The sequence below is a fragment of the Contarinia nasturtii genome, unplaced genomic scaffold, assembly GCF_009176525.2.
Source record: "Contarinia nasturtii isolate CC-2019 unplaced genomic scaffold, AAFC_CNas_1.1 Cnas_scaffold_2291, whole genome shotgun sequence".
NCBI lineage: Eukaryota > Metazoa > Arthropoda > Insecta > Diptera > Cecidomyiidae > Contarinia > Contarinia nasturtii.
Window position 1 is genome coordinate 541,749 of NW_022199614.1, and position 17,126 is coordinate 558,874.

Here is a 17,126-nt window from a genome sequence, read left to right on the forward strand (position 1 = left end):
CCCAAAAACACCCAGAAAACACATTTTTGATGGGTGTTAATTTTTTGACCGATTCCAATACTTTACCTTACACACTAGTTGTGTGCGAAAAAGTAATAACAAGTTGGAGCTTTTCAAAAGAGAACTATGACTCGCTTGAACTGGCGGCGTGCAAATGTATAAATTACATGTGACATGCAAAAGAGCCAGTGAGCACAAACTCGGCGAATGATGGTTGGCATTTCGTTGTTTTTGTTAATTTTTGTTTTTGGAAATATAGTCGTTGGTTTATGTCGTTTTAGATCGATGGCGATGATGGATACCGCCTAGAAGAATATCCAATGTGAAACTAACGACGATTAAACAACATTTTTGGGGTGGTTTCGTCAGAATGGCCAGTCACCTGTTTTTATCTCTTCGATTGTAATTGTTGATATCCAAAATCGCTGTGTTATTAGTTATTATGATATATTTACATCAATGTTATGATTCCTTGAGAATTTTGGCATTGGAACTAACTATTTGCTTCGTTTGTATTATAAGTAAAAACACTTGTTTGGAAGTTCTCACTGTGACGCAATACTGCACATCAAATCTGAAAATGATCTGATATAAATTTTCAGTGACGCTTGCAATCAAATACACGAACAATTTTTATGTTATCGTTATTCACTCATTTTTTTAACAAAATTACGATTTTCATCGATTTTTTTCCATTTTTTAGTAGCATGGTCATAAATGGATTAAACCATCTTCACTGAATTTTTTTCAAAATTTCTCCACTGTATGCTCAAGAGGAGCTCAATTTCTTGCCAAAGAGCCAAAACTGTCGTAGTTTTGTTGAAAAACACCCGGTATACCATAATCTAGAAATTCTCCAAAATTTGAAAAAGTTCAAAAAATTTTTTTTTTTACTTTGGACAAAAAAATTGGTTCTTTACGAATTTTCCCAGACATGACACATACACCAAAACATCACATATTTTGTCCCCGACAAACGATCAGTTTTCCACCAGAAAACTATCTATGTAATTTTTTTAATTTTGGTCGGTGTGAAAAAAGTCATGGTCATTTTTGGAAAAAACACTCATCTAGCGGTAAATTTTGACATTTTTTCCATTGTGACGTCAGATCTGGATAGCTCAAATTCTGGCGATTTAAGAAATGTCTCGGAAAAAAAATGCGCACACACAAACAAAAAACTTCAATAATTTCGAGTTTTTTTGAAAGATTTTTTGGAATAATCATATCTTGGGCACTTTTCGATCGATTCCAACAAATTTTTTTTCAACACCCGAACTCCAGTTTCCGAATATGCAATTTTTCGGAAATTTGTTTCTAGTTTGGATGGTCAAAAATGGACAAAACCGAAAATTTACCTTTTTTTTTGAAGCGCCTACCTAGCGGTCAAATTTTTGGATTTTCAAATTTATTTGCTGGATTCTTTATAAGGGCCCCAGAAGTTATCTAAATATGGTGGTAGTGGTAGCCCGGTATTGCGGCCCTCCATCTCGATTTTCATTTCTTTACAGTATATATAGAGTGACGCAAAATTACATATCACATATAAATATGTGTATATGTATGTTGGTATTGTGTCACTGCCGATCCCCCGTGATAACAACTTGGAAACCTGTTTCCTCTATTTTGATGAATTAGAAAAATTGTTCAACAATGATAAATGATTCCATAACAACCCATCTTTTATGCTATTTCAGTAAACCGCATACTTAAATACACAAATTATACATAATATATATAGACTTTTTGAGGGGAATTTGTGGTTTTTAAGTTGTTTCAGACTTATTTTGGCTCATACTCGCGTGAGGTCATAGAAATTGAGAATTCATTTAAAAAAAAAAGTAGAAATTTCATCTTGTTCAAGACTAACGTAGATGTTTCACGTGCAACCACGTTTCTAAATTTAGTATGTCGAGCATTTTCATTTTAATTTGTCCTTTTAATGTAAAAAAAAAAAAACAAATAACAATGGCAAAATACGTGGTTCAAGTGTGTCTGAACAAAGTGGGTGAGCGAAACAGGCCAACGTTCATTATTGAGGGTGAATGTTAATTGAAACGTTTTCGGTATTTTAATGCGTGCACTTTTGTAAAGTGCGTTATGATCGCTGAATTGGCGCTGGAAATAGCACAATAAGGACAAACGAATTGCATATATGTGTGTATGTGCCTCCGTGTGTTCGACAACATATTGAGGGGCAATCGAAATGTAAAGTGTTTATTGTTTATTTATTTGTGGTTTTTATTCACATAACAACTTCGAAATTAGATCCTTTGACCTGGATAAAAAAATATGTATTAAACGAAAAATATATATTATTTATTGAGAGGTGAAAAGTCGATTAAAAAAGTACATTACACTCCTATAAGAACACAAGCAAAATGTTTCTGCCATAAACTGAATTTATAAAATTAACATTCTATTACCTATTGCAATGTTGCATGGTAACGACTTAAAAGCAATGACCAGATCCAAATGAATTCTGGAAATGTGAATGTGCAGCAATAAAATTTCTCACAACTCATAATGACCATATGATGAAAAAACCATTCGCGGAAATGACGACAGTAACACATTTGAAGCAACAAACGATATAACCGCTTGGAAAAATACACACATACATAGCAAGAGTTACAACACACAGTTTCAAAGTATATGATTTCAAAAGATATGAAATCTATAAATCAAATTCTTTTATGTGACCATTTTCGAGATATACAATATTATTCAACTGATGTTACGGATAGCGTTATGTGGTTTCATCGGACCGTCACATACACGAGTAAATGGTTTCATATACACGAAATAACAATCAAATCATGATCAACATCCAAAGTGATACATTGAAAATTTCGCTTACAGCCAAAATATATGGCAAATTGAAAAGAATGTCCTCAAGATGCCCAAGCACCTACATGTGCTATATACACAAAGAAAAAAAAGTGATTTCCCATCTTATCCACATGTTACATGGGCAAAACTTCTCTCCTATTAGAGAGAACTAAAAACTTATGTACCAAAGAAGTTGGAAGTTCAATTTTTATTGCTGGCAATACAAATATGGGAACCATTTGGAAATGATGTGATATTTATATCAACTGCCCTGTGAATCTATTTCTATCGGATGCTGCGTACACTTCAATAATTTTTTTGTCCATTTCGTGAATATTAGGAGCTGTGATCTAGAAATTTAATAGTTTTTGCCTCGCTTGCATGTGAAACAAGAAACAAATATACGACAAGGATAATTGGATGTGTTTTGCGACTTGAATTCATGATTGCATTTTGCTTTTATAATAAATCTTATGAAATCAATGGCTCTCCTTTGAAAATGATAAATGTTATTAGTGGTCATAATTGCTCTGGTCTATCAACTAAAATCCCAAAAGTAGAGTGGAGTATATCCATATTCAATTATGCCTTTTGATGACTATCTTAATCTTCTGCGCGAATAGCAACAAACACAAACCAACTAAATTACAAAAAATAGCTTATTTTTCTCAAAAGTTTATTATATGTATACGGCAAAGAGCAAGGAAACGTGTGCCAAAAAATCATGACACTCAATCATAAGTGACTGAATTTATTCGATTGTTATCGCTATACCGATCGCTCAGTATGGAAGAGAAAGCGATTTAATGTCATTCAATGGCTCATATTTATACGAAAAGGAAGTTTTCCGTAGAGCCAAGTCATACCAAAACAGCACACATCATCATATACACACACACACACTCGCCATTAGATTTTAATCGCTCAATATCATTCTATTTTCTCTATAATTTTTATTCGTGGTTTCACATTTCTCATTTTTATTCTTTTTTTTTTTTTTGTTTTTCATATTTTCTTTTGCTCAGCTTATTACAATATTTTTATCGTCGCAATGTCATATAAGAATACGTACAACTTTATCTAACGAAAATCAACAATGTTATGGACTCTGCTTGACATTCTTTGAATCAGCTCACGCTCAGGCAATTCTGCTTTTTGCACTCCCGACTGCCATAATATATATGGATACTTACAAGTGGACAGTGATTGCAACCGTTCTTTCGGACGAACGGAAGTGCGTGTCTCCAGAAATATAGCCTGTTTTATGCACACCAATATGAAAAAACCCCGTTTTGTGGTTGTGTATTAGAAAATGTATTTTCGTATGTATATATTCCTTTTTATAATGTCACCAACAGCTTATTCTTACGTTCAATATCCATAATAATAATCAGATTCATAATTAATAAATATTGCTTACGCTCGAGGTGATTTCAAGATATTTAACCATTTCGCATGTGGTGCAATCAAAACGCACGAAATAAACGAATTATTTCAATGGTATACAATTTTAACGTCAGAAAATATTACAATTGTTCACTGTTCAGTTTCAAGCAATAACTAAAACACAAACTATCAATGACGACATTCAGACTTGGATGCGTGAGAATTTTTGATATACAGAAGAGTGAACTGCGATAAAATTACAGGATGAATTAGAATTCAAACTTTGAATTCAAAAACTAAATAGTTCCTTAATATTAAGGAAAACCAAAGTTTTTCACAAACAAAAAGATAATAACGAGAGGTGACGGTAAAATCTCTTTGTATGCCGATGCCAACTACATGGCTATATTATAACATTTGGTAGCTGTAACGTATCCTCCATTTAGCAATTTCATGCTTACATATGCCTCGCTCTATAGCAATACATACTCTAGGACACTATTCATTAAACATATGCATTTACTGGTTTACACATTTTAAAATTCAAAATTGAATTTCAAGTTGATTATACGGAAAATTTGAATTGATTTACTTCACGTAAGCTTACGAGAATCATTTCCACTTTCATTGTTGTGAAAATTAAGTCTGTGTCCGCTGCATCTGAAACCACATATATAAACTATATTTCATTTTTTTTAATAACCAAAATGCCGATATTAACGATGGCTTAAAAAAAATCAGTTCAGAATGGACATTTTTGAAATTTATTATTAAAACAATTCAAAGAGATTCGTTTGGATGATTAATTTTACGAAATAAGATTTTGAATTAAATTATTTTTTAAATTATTCTGCTGTCACTATTGTTATTGCGTGTAAACAAAGCTTTCATTCATAACAATTAACCATAACCATCTCCATTTACATATACATTGTTTTGATTCAAGCTTTCAAGCGCTTTCAAGCTTTAACACCCAGCTAGGACTTTTTTGAAACTTTCAATGTTAAATTTATCTCAGTGCATATGGTGTAATTAAGAGGTATATTATACATGTAACGTAATGTGCCCAGTTACCGGACAGCACCCAGTTATCCGACATTTGCTTTGTATTTTAAAAAAAAAAAACGAATTTATACTAAAATATTCTTAAATTTATATATATAAAAAGAAAGCTCAAATTTTTTTCGATTAGAGGGCATTAAAAGTTATTTTTTACATTACAAATGACTATCCTTTTTTTATCATTAACTTTAGCATTTTAAATAATTAAATATCGTAGCTTTAATTTTAAATGTTATATAAAATAAATTTTATAAATTTTCAACCTTTTTTACCTGTCCTAGAACTGGGCAGGAAAAAGTGTTTTATTTATGGTATTTGCCCAGTTATCGGACATGTAGAACAGTTCAAGTGAACATTAGAATGGTTTTTTTTTAAATTATTTCAATTTCCTATGCTGCAATAATTATATATTTTTGAAGCGAAGATTTTGAATTTTTTGAAAATTATTACAATTTATCGAATTGAATTTTTTTAAAGCGTTTAATTTGACGTTTTTTCCAATGTCCGATATCTGGTACATTTTCATACAAAATCGTAATGCCCAATTATCGGACACGATATACGCTCTTGTGTTAAAGAGTTCTTCAAACAGAAAGGATTGTTCCACTAAGTGAAATGTTTACTTCAATAATAAAATTGTATTTTAATTTCAAAATATTTTTATTCAGTGAATTTTTCTGATTCTTTTTATATAATGTTTAAACATTTCTCTCCAAAATTATCGCGTTAATATACTCTTGAAAATAGTGTCCAAATTGACATTCTTTTCATCTTAATAAATACGAGAATTCGAAATTTTGTCGGAAAATCCAAAATAAAATATTTTGAACATATTTTCCAAATAATCAAGTTTTTATCGCCTATCGAATGAAAACAATTTCATGATTTTTCCGTTCTCGCTTTTCTTTTATTGTCTGAAAACTATGTCCGATAACTGATACCAACTCTCTGTCCGATAACTGGCACATCAGCAAACACTACAAGTCCGATACCAAGGCAAGTTGACTTGTTTCCGTTTTTTATAAATCTATTGAAAATATCGAGAGGAGAGTATGTTTTTATTCAGATATCAGCCATAAGCGCTGAATAACATACTCTCTTCTCGATATATTCGATAGAAATAAAATGAATAAAATAAAGGCTTTGTGAAATATTGGGTGTATCAATTAATTTTTACCGTTTTTTGGGTGAAAATGTAAGTTTATTTTAAAGAAAGCGTACAATATTTTTTAACCGATGTATTGCCCATTGTTAGCTATGACTTCCGCCCATCTTCTTGGTAGCTTGTCGATTCCGCGTCGAAAGAATTCCTCATCTTTTGAAGCTATCCAGTCATCGATCCATTTTCGCACTTCTTCAGCATTTCGAAACGATATCTCGGACAAGTGGCGACATCTAACAGTCAGCGGTAAAAATTAATTGATACACCCAATATATAGAAATATTTTGAGAGAGAAATGAATAACGAAGCGATCTACGAAAAGAGTAATAAGAAATATAACATATTTTTTTCTCTAGAATAGTTCAAATTCAAACAAGCTTATTAGGTCTCCTGTAACTGGGCACATTACGTTAATAGTAATTCATAACATAAAATTTTGGTTCAACAAGAGACATTTATCATTAAAAAAATACACATTTCTGCTGACGGAAATGAATATGAATCTATTTATTTTAAAGTGGGCTAAATGTAGAAAAATGAAGGAAATTTGGATACCACTCAATTTTCTTCAAAGCATTATTCACATCGCGATTTTAACGCCCGTTTCATTTTAAAGGGTCTCATAGCAATAAAAAAAAACATCGTTTACCATCTTATGTGTTCTTCCAACACATTCTAGACAATTTTATCGGTGAGAAAAACTTGATCGATTACCTTCATCAAATGATTTGACTGATTTGGTATCCAATATCTGTGAAACAAATAAGATTCGATCCATTTTAAGATCCATTATTTCTAGCTTTTGAATTAGTAATTGATGTTTACAGAATCAAAAACCTTTGCGATGCTAAATGGTACCTTTACCCATGTTGATAATCGTATTTGATGTAAATTCTGCCAAGTTTGTTATCGTTGTTGACCTGTTCTTGATGAATCCATGCTGGTTTTCGTAAACAATGTTCGTCAGATATAGATTGAGATGGTTTGTGACGATTGAATCAAGTAATTTAGACACCATACACTGAAGACTGAAGAGCAACACTCCGGTAATATTCGATGTTGTTTCTGTCACCGTTTTTGTAAACTGGTCGTACATATGATGTCTTCCATATTTGTGGAACAACATCAGTTTCGAGAGAATCTCTTAGCAGTGATATGATTGGTCCGAGCAATGACTCCAAACAATATTTGATAAATTTGTTTGATATTTAATTTGGACGACAGACCAGATATTTCCTCGGCTGTCAGCTCTTAAATCAACATCCAAAGTGCTGTAGGCGGTGGCAAATTGTCTTGTAAAGAGTGTGCCTATTGATATTTTGAAAATAAAAAAATGATCACATATTTTAAATTTCGAACAAATACCTAATATATTGATTAGTTATGAGCTAAATATAATGTTTAATCTAAATATAATTTGATTTTAGTTATGAGCTGTCTTTGTCTTTAACCTAAAATATAGTGGCTACATCAGAAGCAATATTACCGAGAATTTCAACAAAATTTATATCGTCAGACCACTTACGTTTAATATTTGTGCAATGTCAGAGTTTTCCCATCAGTAGTTCCGAAAGAAATAGATAAATATTTTTCCGGCGAAATGTAAATTCGTTGACCAGGTGTATTTTTTGGTGCCATCTTTTTGTTAAACTACTCACTAAACAATTGTTGGAGCAAATTCATCCATTATCGGGGTATATATTGATGGTCGAATGCGGGCTTGCAGTTGTGTGTTGTTTCAGTCGAATTTAACGTCATAATGAAATGAAAAAAAGAGACAAAAAGAGTTATGCATAAAATTCCCTATGAACTGAAATCAATATGTTAATTAAAATAGAGCTTAAAAATCAACACCAATAAAAATTGTAATCAATTGGTTAGTAAAATTAGTCTTACCGTGGGGTACTTTATACACAATATCTCAGATATTATGTACAAATCAAAGCCACAAAAACAAACTTTGGTAATAACTATTTTAGTTAACAAGTTTTCTTTTCTTCAATTGATTGATGCTGGTTGATCATTATTGTTTACTTGGACTGGAAGAAAATTTACATTTTCTTTTGGCTGTCTGCGTACCGGTGGTTTTTTACGATACGGTGGTCTTCGAGGTTGTGGTGGTCTTACAAACAAACTTATCAATGCTAAATCAAAAATGAAACACAGAGCTGTAATCAATGAATTTGAGTTAATGTTATTCAAAATAAATTACAACAGAAAATTGTACCTTTGTACATTATGCCCCTTGCCGCAACAATGTCTGGAAGCCAAACAATGGTAAATTGCAGCTTTCGATATTCATGTTCTTGTTCCGGTTGTTGTTGTTGTTGATGATGATCATTGGTGTTCGCAGCATCGTCTTCCATTTGAAGTGCATTCACAGAGTTTAGCGTCCAGTTTTTCCAATAGTACATTTTGGGTAACGCTAATCGCTCTGGTTTGGATTCTTTTGTTAAACTATATTATAATAGAAAATTAAAATTAGTTTTTTGTGGTAAATTGGGTGAAAACCACTATTTTGGAAAACTAAAAAATCATCATAAAAAAGTTGAAACGTTACTTACAATAAATCCAAATAAAAATAAATTAAATCAATGTTATTGTTTAGTTTTATACAACAAAGAGTTTGAATTTTGAAATCCGTCATAAAATGTCAAATAATAATTTGAGTGTACCCTGATGACTTTTCGAATTTCGAACAAGGTCGTCACAAAGCTAAAGCCCAAAGGATTTTTAAATTAAATCGTTTTATTTTTATTAATTTTATTATAAAGAACATCTCTTAAACAAAACAATTAAAAATTAAGCAAAAAATGAGAATATTTTAAATTGGCAAGAAAATTTAAAGAGAGCGTCGTTTCGATGTATTGCATACGAATATAAGCCAAATCGAAATATAAAACATATATAAAATGTATGCGATATGAATATCGATAATGTTGAAAATGGTGTACTACAACACTTTGTTCGAAATTCGAAGAGCAAAGAAAAACAAACACACTGACACGCACATGCCCAGATATGGACCATACAGCCTACGCACACAAATACCAACATTAACACATATACACACCTACCACCACACACTACAAGACACAGAAAACATAACAAAAATATTGGAGTTGAATGAATTCGCGAAAAAGGCAAACAGTTAGTGGTGCGCATTCATACGACATTGCACATTGAAACAGATTACACACAGCATATTCTACTCACCGTTCGAGGATAAATAAAATAGTTTTTTCTAAGTAATTTTCATCGGTATTAAATTAAATTCAGTTTTAATTTTTTTTGACAAAATCAAACATACATGAAATATTTTTTTTGTATCAAACAATATCGTTTTTATTCGGATTGACCACTGTCAAGCAAGTTACTACCTGGACCAAATACAACGAGTACACACTGAGTGGAACGCATTTTGACATACATTATAGAAAACTCACCAACAATCGCATATTCTTGTTTTCGCGTACGCCGAATGTGCGCGAGAATTTACAGTTATAAGAATTTTGCAGTGAGCTTTGCTGAAGAGCAAACTAATGAGTGTATATACATACATTAGTTGCCATACAATTTAACCAACCAACCAATACTTTGGCATTACATTGAACTGGAGCGCAAGAAGTTGAAATACCGCGTTGAAAGCCAATTGAGATACGATTTTAAACACATCAATTTATTCGGCTTAGTTTTGTTTCACATATAATCTTAATTTGCGTTCAAAACATTTCTGAACAACAAAAACGCAAATGAAACATATTCAATTCTATAAATCGTAATAAAAATTCAACATTTTTAGTTTTGAATTGGTTTTTATTGTGTTCAAAAAAACCAAACCAAAGAGTATTGAAATTGACATTTGCTAATTAAATTCGGAAGAAGAAAAAGTAGCACATCTTAACAGATTCATAAAATCACGACAATTCATTCGATATCTGTGAGATCAAGACGTGTGAATTAAATCTGGAACACAAGATAAACATGAATTGTGAATTTAAGTCATAAAAAGACAGAATAAATAAAACAGTTTCGTCGCTAAGGAAAACGATGCAAAAGCGAACAAGATAAAACCTTGTTGAGTATCGTCAAATTCACATGGATCGAGTGCAGTCAATTAAGAAACAAACATTTCGGGTTCGTCTTATGTAGTTGTAGTGGTTTGTTGTTTATTTCATTCTTTACGTATTCGTTGTATGCAACTACAGTAGATCTACAAACACACACTGACTGACTGACTCTGACAGCTGCTTGTGCGGGTTCTACATGTGTGCGGTATTTAATATGCACTTGGTTTTACCAATCGACGATTGATTCAATGAAAGACTCCGAAAAAGTGACTGAAAGATTTTTTTATTATTTTTCATTCAAAACGAAAAAACAACACATACAAAGTGCTGTCAAAACCTGTGCAGAATTATAGCAGCAGAAAATTGTGCTTTCGAATAGAATTGTGAACGTCATTCATTTAACACAAACCGAAAGTCGTTAATTGAAAATAACTTTACTTTTATATGCAGTGACGTTGTTTTCGTCATTAATTTTTATTATTAGTTTTTCTTTTCGTATTATTATGGTCGAAAGAATATTTCATACAACAGAACGAGTTTTTCATACAAGCAATTTGCACAATTAAAAAATAATGAACACCCTTTGGAAAAACGAATAAAACGATTTTTGAAAGTTCTAACAACAACTGAATCCGTAAAAATATATATAGTGAAAGTGATTCTTATCGCAACAAATATCATGAACACGCTGTTTTTCACCTTATATAAAACTCATGATTGAATTATGAGAACAAAAAGAAAAGTTTGAACGACCAGAATTTCGCTAAAAGAGAGAATTTTATAATTTAAATAAAACACTGGATCAAATATTCAAAAAAAAAGATAAATTAAAATCATATGAAGGCAACGAAGCGATTGATTGTGATCATAATCGATTTTTTGAAATTTTGCATCGCTCGATTTTTGGATAAACATATTTTATTTACATCAAATTAAACGAGATAAAAAGGAAACGACATATTTCTTGTGCGGAACATATTCAAAGTTTTCAGGTAAGTTACATAAAATCTCATATGTTATGGTTTAAAATTCGGTTTGGCAAAAATAAATGCTAATAATGTTGTCGCGCGAAAACTATCGATATCAAATCTATTTTCTGGATTCTAGAATCTGGAAGTCCATGTACTGATACTGCATAACACATTTCACCGTATGAATATTTACCCGCTGGAGACAATACTCGTGTCATACTCAAAGTATATTCGACAACTATCTTTGATTACATATCAAAATACAAATTGTGTAGTGAGAATCGCTGAAGAACTGCGAATAAAAAAGTATGTAAAACTGAAAGTATGCGCCTGCCATCAACAAATTCCAAAATGGCTGCATTCTCAATGTATCTATCAAAACACACATTGCAATAAACACACACATAAGATCAACTCGGTGCCTTCTCTCTTTCTCTTTCTCTCTCCTTCTCTCTCTTTTTTTCTAAGTGTTTCTTCTTAGCACACGGTTAGCATACTAAGAACTTTGTTCTTAATGCGATTGATGTTCATATTTTGATATTTCAGGCTTTCGTTTAGCTTGTTTCTGTTCACGACAAACGTATCTTTCCATATATGATGAATTCGAGTTATTTTTGTTTTAGAAGCACACACATCGCCATATATTCATTTTGTTCCTCAATTTAAAAATACGGTAAAACTGTCGCCGTAAAATATAAAAAGAGAATAACAGAGAAAAAAAAATGTTGTCATCATGTATGGGACCAAACTCAGTAAGTGAGTTAGGCACCAAGTCGAGCTACATTTGTTTGTTATTTTATCTGACTTGTAAATACTTGAGTTCTGAAACAGAGAAAGAATAAGTAAAGTAAATTACAGTCCGCTTGACTGATCGCTTGTAAGAAGAAGACGATAATTATCACGGAAATTATGCATGAGAGAAAGCCAAAACAGAAAGGTGATATATATATGAGTGTGAACATGTGTTCTGTGTACACAATATGGCCCTTGGTCTTTGTGCGAAGTAAAATATTGTTTGGTCGAATGAATACAACATATTGTATTCTGGCAGTATTTTCCATTTTGTACTATAATAAAACACCGATTGACTTAAGTGTTCATGGTCTGTGTTCATATCTAATTTTATTTCGCAAATCCATTCAGCACACATTAAACCGGTTCAAAATCTATACAATTAAATAATTGCATTTCGTTTGAAAAAATCATTTCATTGTTCTCGTTCGTTTATTTCGTAATTCAAAATAATTTGAACGTTAATAATTTCAATTTTCAAAATTAAGCACAACTTGTTGTGTTTTGGTATAAAACAGTCAAAAATAAGATAAAACGGAGAATAATAAAGTCACAGACTAAAAAGGTATAAATTTGATGTTTTCAGTATTTTGATAAGCCATACATTTATTTGAATTCTCTTCTAACCAACTAAATTTGTTTGCGTGCATCTCTGTTTATAAACGTCAACAGTGTTTTTCTTCTTTGAAAATTTAATATGTTCGGTTATGTAAAATGCGCAACGATTTTTGAAGTAGCCACAATTTTTTTTCTTGAAACTTGAATTGATAGAGATTGCCACTGTTCACTAATTTTTTCTTATTCGAAAAGTGTGTACAAATAGTGCGCCAGTAAGACTTCGAAATATCTGTTTGAGAGGTTGAATTCAATGAAATGGTCCATTTCAGGTAAACGTGAATAATGAATGAAGATCGCCATATAAAATCAATGAACAAATCGATGATGATATCATAAAGCAAGTTCTTCTTCTTCTTCTTCTTCTTCTTCTTCTTCTGCTGTTAATTTGTTGACGTTTTTTGTTTTTGGTTTTGTTTACGAATGCATACAAATTTGTTGGAGATAAAAAGCATAGCGGAATGATGAAACGTAAAATTATATGTCTTTATTGAATTTTCAATTTTGTTTACACACGGTAATAATTGAAATTCTGTTGAATGAAATGAGAGAATGGTTTAGTTGGTAATGCAAAAATTATGAAAAGCATCATATAATTTGGTTAACTTTTTCCAAAAAAAGCACACCAAGCAAATCACCTTGACTTATTGATATTGAAATACATGTACAATTAATAAAGAATATTCTGAATTAGTTGTTTGTGTCCACAATGTCTAGCTAATTAAGTATGCATAACCAATGTGAGAGACAGTTCTGACGTCATTTTTCCCTGTCTATGTTCATGAATATTTAAAAGACCTAAACGGATTAATACTATATTTTCGAATTTGAAGCAATAATAACTAATATAATAATGACTTTAAAGTGACTAAAACTGATTTTTATTATTATGGAAGTTCAATTGAATGTGGTGTTAATAATGAATGAATTTGAAACTAACATATTCACACCGTCATCTAGTAGATGGATTTTGCAGCCGTGACCATATCCAATATAGAATCAGTTTATTGAATTAAATTCACGAAAAACCGGATTCAAATTTGAATATTGCATCGAAGTCATAAAAAATCTCACGAAAATATTCAAAGCGCCTCTGTTGTTTTGCGCAGTAAAAATAATTTCGTGTGTAAATAATCGGTGTGTGCTTTAATCACAAAATTAAAATGGTCAAAAACAAAAGTTGACTTTGACCGTTATGACGATAATAATTTTATTCGCCTACAACGTATTATGGTTGAAACCTGTTGACAGAGTATCATCGCTGAATGAATATTGATAACACATTTCATTCGAATATGTAAATAAAGTTACCATCAGCTAATTTAATTAATGAGCAATGTTATCAATTCTTTTTTGATATTCCAAAGCTGCGTTTTTCATCAAAATTTTCTATGAAATTCATGCTTTTAAAAAAGATGTTTTCCAAAGAGCATAAGCATAACACATTAATTTCGAAATCAACGGACTTTATCGAGTTTCTATACTAAACAATGGTTATTGTGTTGATTGCAAAACGTTGACACCAACTCATCACTTGAAACTTCTAAAAACATTTCATTCACAAAATAATTTTTTTTCACAATTTTATATAATTTCTGGAGAGTATTTTTATAATTTTTAATTTGCATATCACCTTGACTCATTTAAAAATAAAGCTGAAATATTGGACCTTACTTTTGAAAACTAACAACAGAAATATATTTTTCGCAACATTGATGTTCGTTTAGAATAACTGTTTGTATCCCAAATTGATTGTGTTTTATATCGTGGCAAATTCTTTTTTCATATTCGAACCCAATGGTTTATAGCTTTGTGTGAATTTTATAAATTTTTCTGACGTAGATTATATGACGCCAAAGAAAGAACTATCGATAGAAATTATCTATGTCAAAATCTTGTATTTTACTTCACAATCTTATATGATGATTTTTTTCTAATGACTTGCGAGAGTTGATTTTATGTCATAAAAGCAATTATCGAAATAGGTGTGTTCACCTATTGTGTCGCTCGCAATTTACAGTTTGAACTTGAAATAAATGATCAACGACAAACTGTTTCAAAGTAATCTGAGTTTAGAGTATCTGTCACATCTTCCTTTTGGCTATTTCAAGTACAAATACGCATATATAAATATAACGTTAGGGAAATAATTGATAAGGAATTATTTCATTGTATTTAATTCGTCATGAATGTGTTGCTTTTAGTTTACAAAAGAAAGAAAGTAAAGATTTTGATTCAAAATGTGATAGCAACAATCAAATCATTTTAATTCAGCTGACAAATATATTACTTGACATTTTAAAAAACAACAACACTCCATTGGATGCTTTTAACATTGTTTTGTCTGCGTTTTATTAGTGACATGTTATTGCTGCTGTTTATTATGGTGTGCAGCCGGTGTCAATCTTCGATTAATACACACAAACACAATAAATGGCAAGCACAATTTGAAAATGAATATATAGAAAGTCATTATTTAATGTGTTGATTTTGGTTTTTATTATGGATGAGAATAAGAACCAAAAGTAGACGGCGACTAATTTCCATGAGTTTTTCAATTAATTGTGGTGGAAGTAAGAATACTCGTAAAGTTGGAGAAGCATCACCTAAACAGGATTCAAATATAAAGAACATATTAACAAAACATATCATACATAATGGGCGATTTAAATAAAGATTTCACCCAAATTTCATTCCAATCTGCGTGAAATAACGGAATGAAATGAGTTTCGTTCAAAAGAATTGGAGTAATTGTATTCAATTTTATTTGTAGAAAATATTATTTTTGGCTATGAAAAACTTGACATCACGTTGTAGTCATGAACATGTCAATTTAATTGATACATAACGAAGTAAATATTTCTCGGAGCTCTTATACAGGGTATATAGAATCCAGCCCCATATACATGCAGCGTTTTCTTTTATATGGATGCTAAATTTTCCAATTTATTTTTGAGAAGCCGTACGAACACTTTCTTTTTGCTGTTGTTGTTATTGAACAATACAAATACATTACAATAATATCTTTCTTCCTCCAAAGATATGAAAATCTTGATTATTTAATTATGGCGTGCATAAAATTTATTGAATTTCTTTTAAAAAATATTGACCAAATCATAACATACATTAACATTGCTGATTTAATTTTTTTTTTTTCACAATATAGAAGTCAACAAAAATTATAAAATAATAAAATGTTTAGATCTAACCGTTTACATTGTCATCAGTTACGGCTGCACTGATTTGTCACTTTGCCCATTTGCCCTTCCATCCAAGAGTTTACTCTCGTACAATCATGATTTACCCACATTATGAACGTAAAAATTAATAAAAGCCTGCACAGTGCATACAATTAGATACGAAAACCACCTTTTAGAATTGTCAATATTAAAAAAATGAATGACTCATAGAAATATATATAGTTAGTTCAGTGATGAATAAGGATGTATAATCGGCAATTCCGAAAAGAATCATTCTTATTCACGATGATCAAATATGCATTGAATTCGATGGGAACTCCCGAATATGTAATCCTTTTACTATTTTTTTTTGTTCTTTTCTCATTTTTTCTAATATGCAATATTCATATTTGTTGTTCGTTTTCGTCTTCGACATCAATGTACAATTGTACACATCTACGCGTTTAAATTGATATGAATGAAGTTTCATGATTCATTCTATTAGTTTCATATTTTGATATATCCAAAACTACTGAATGTGGAAAATTGACTCTCCAGCCTACATGTCATTTTCAGTGTTTAAATCAACCTGTTGGATTCCATACAATGTAGGTGTGCTGTTTCTATCTTCGAACGGCTCACTTTTTGCAGTCAACCAATCCAGTGCACGTTGACTATTTTTAAATTAATCAAGTCACTTGAATAAAGTCGAAAACGTGTTTGTTGTTCGATAACAGCATCACGTCAAGGGTTAGTTCGAAGTATATCGTTCAAAACTTGATAATCCACTTCTAACTTAAAAATACTAACAAATTAAAACAACTATTGCCTGTAGGTAGCTTAATCAAATTTTAAAAATATTATATATTTTTGAATGATACTTTAGTTATTTGATCTGCCAAAGTTCTACTATACACTAGCATAAGTGTAAGTTGTCAGTGACGTTTAATATTTTCTTAAAAATAATTTTACGACTTATAGTTAATATTTCGGTAATGAAATGCAACAAATGCAGTATTATTTATCATTTGCAAATACCGATGAATCAACGAATGAA

At 31.0% G+C, this 17,126-nt stretch overlaps 1 long non-coding RNA gene across 4 annotated transcripts; it reads right to left on the reverse strand.

Annotated features, from left to right (window-relative positions):
- Positions 1-6,431: 6,431 nt before the first annotated feature.
- On the reverse strand, positions 6,432-9,078 carry LOC116348148. 4 transcript variants are annotated; one of them, XR_004201764.1, is made up of 6 exons: positions 9,007-9,078; positions 8,670-8,899; positions 8,339-8,610; positions 7,968-8,161; positions 7,301-7,750; positions 6,432-7,193 (listed from the first exon to the last, which is right to left on the reverse strand). It is a non-coding gene; the product is annotated as an uncharacterized LOC116348148 (long non-coding RNA). The 4 variants fall into 4 exon arrangements; XR_004201765.1 differs by having other exon boundaries at positions 7,268-7,750; XR_004201766.1 differs by having other exon boundaries at positions 6,432-7,750; positions 8,339-8,586.
- Between the last annotated feature and the right edge of the window lie 8,048 nt (positions 9,079-17,126).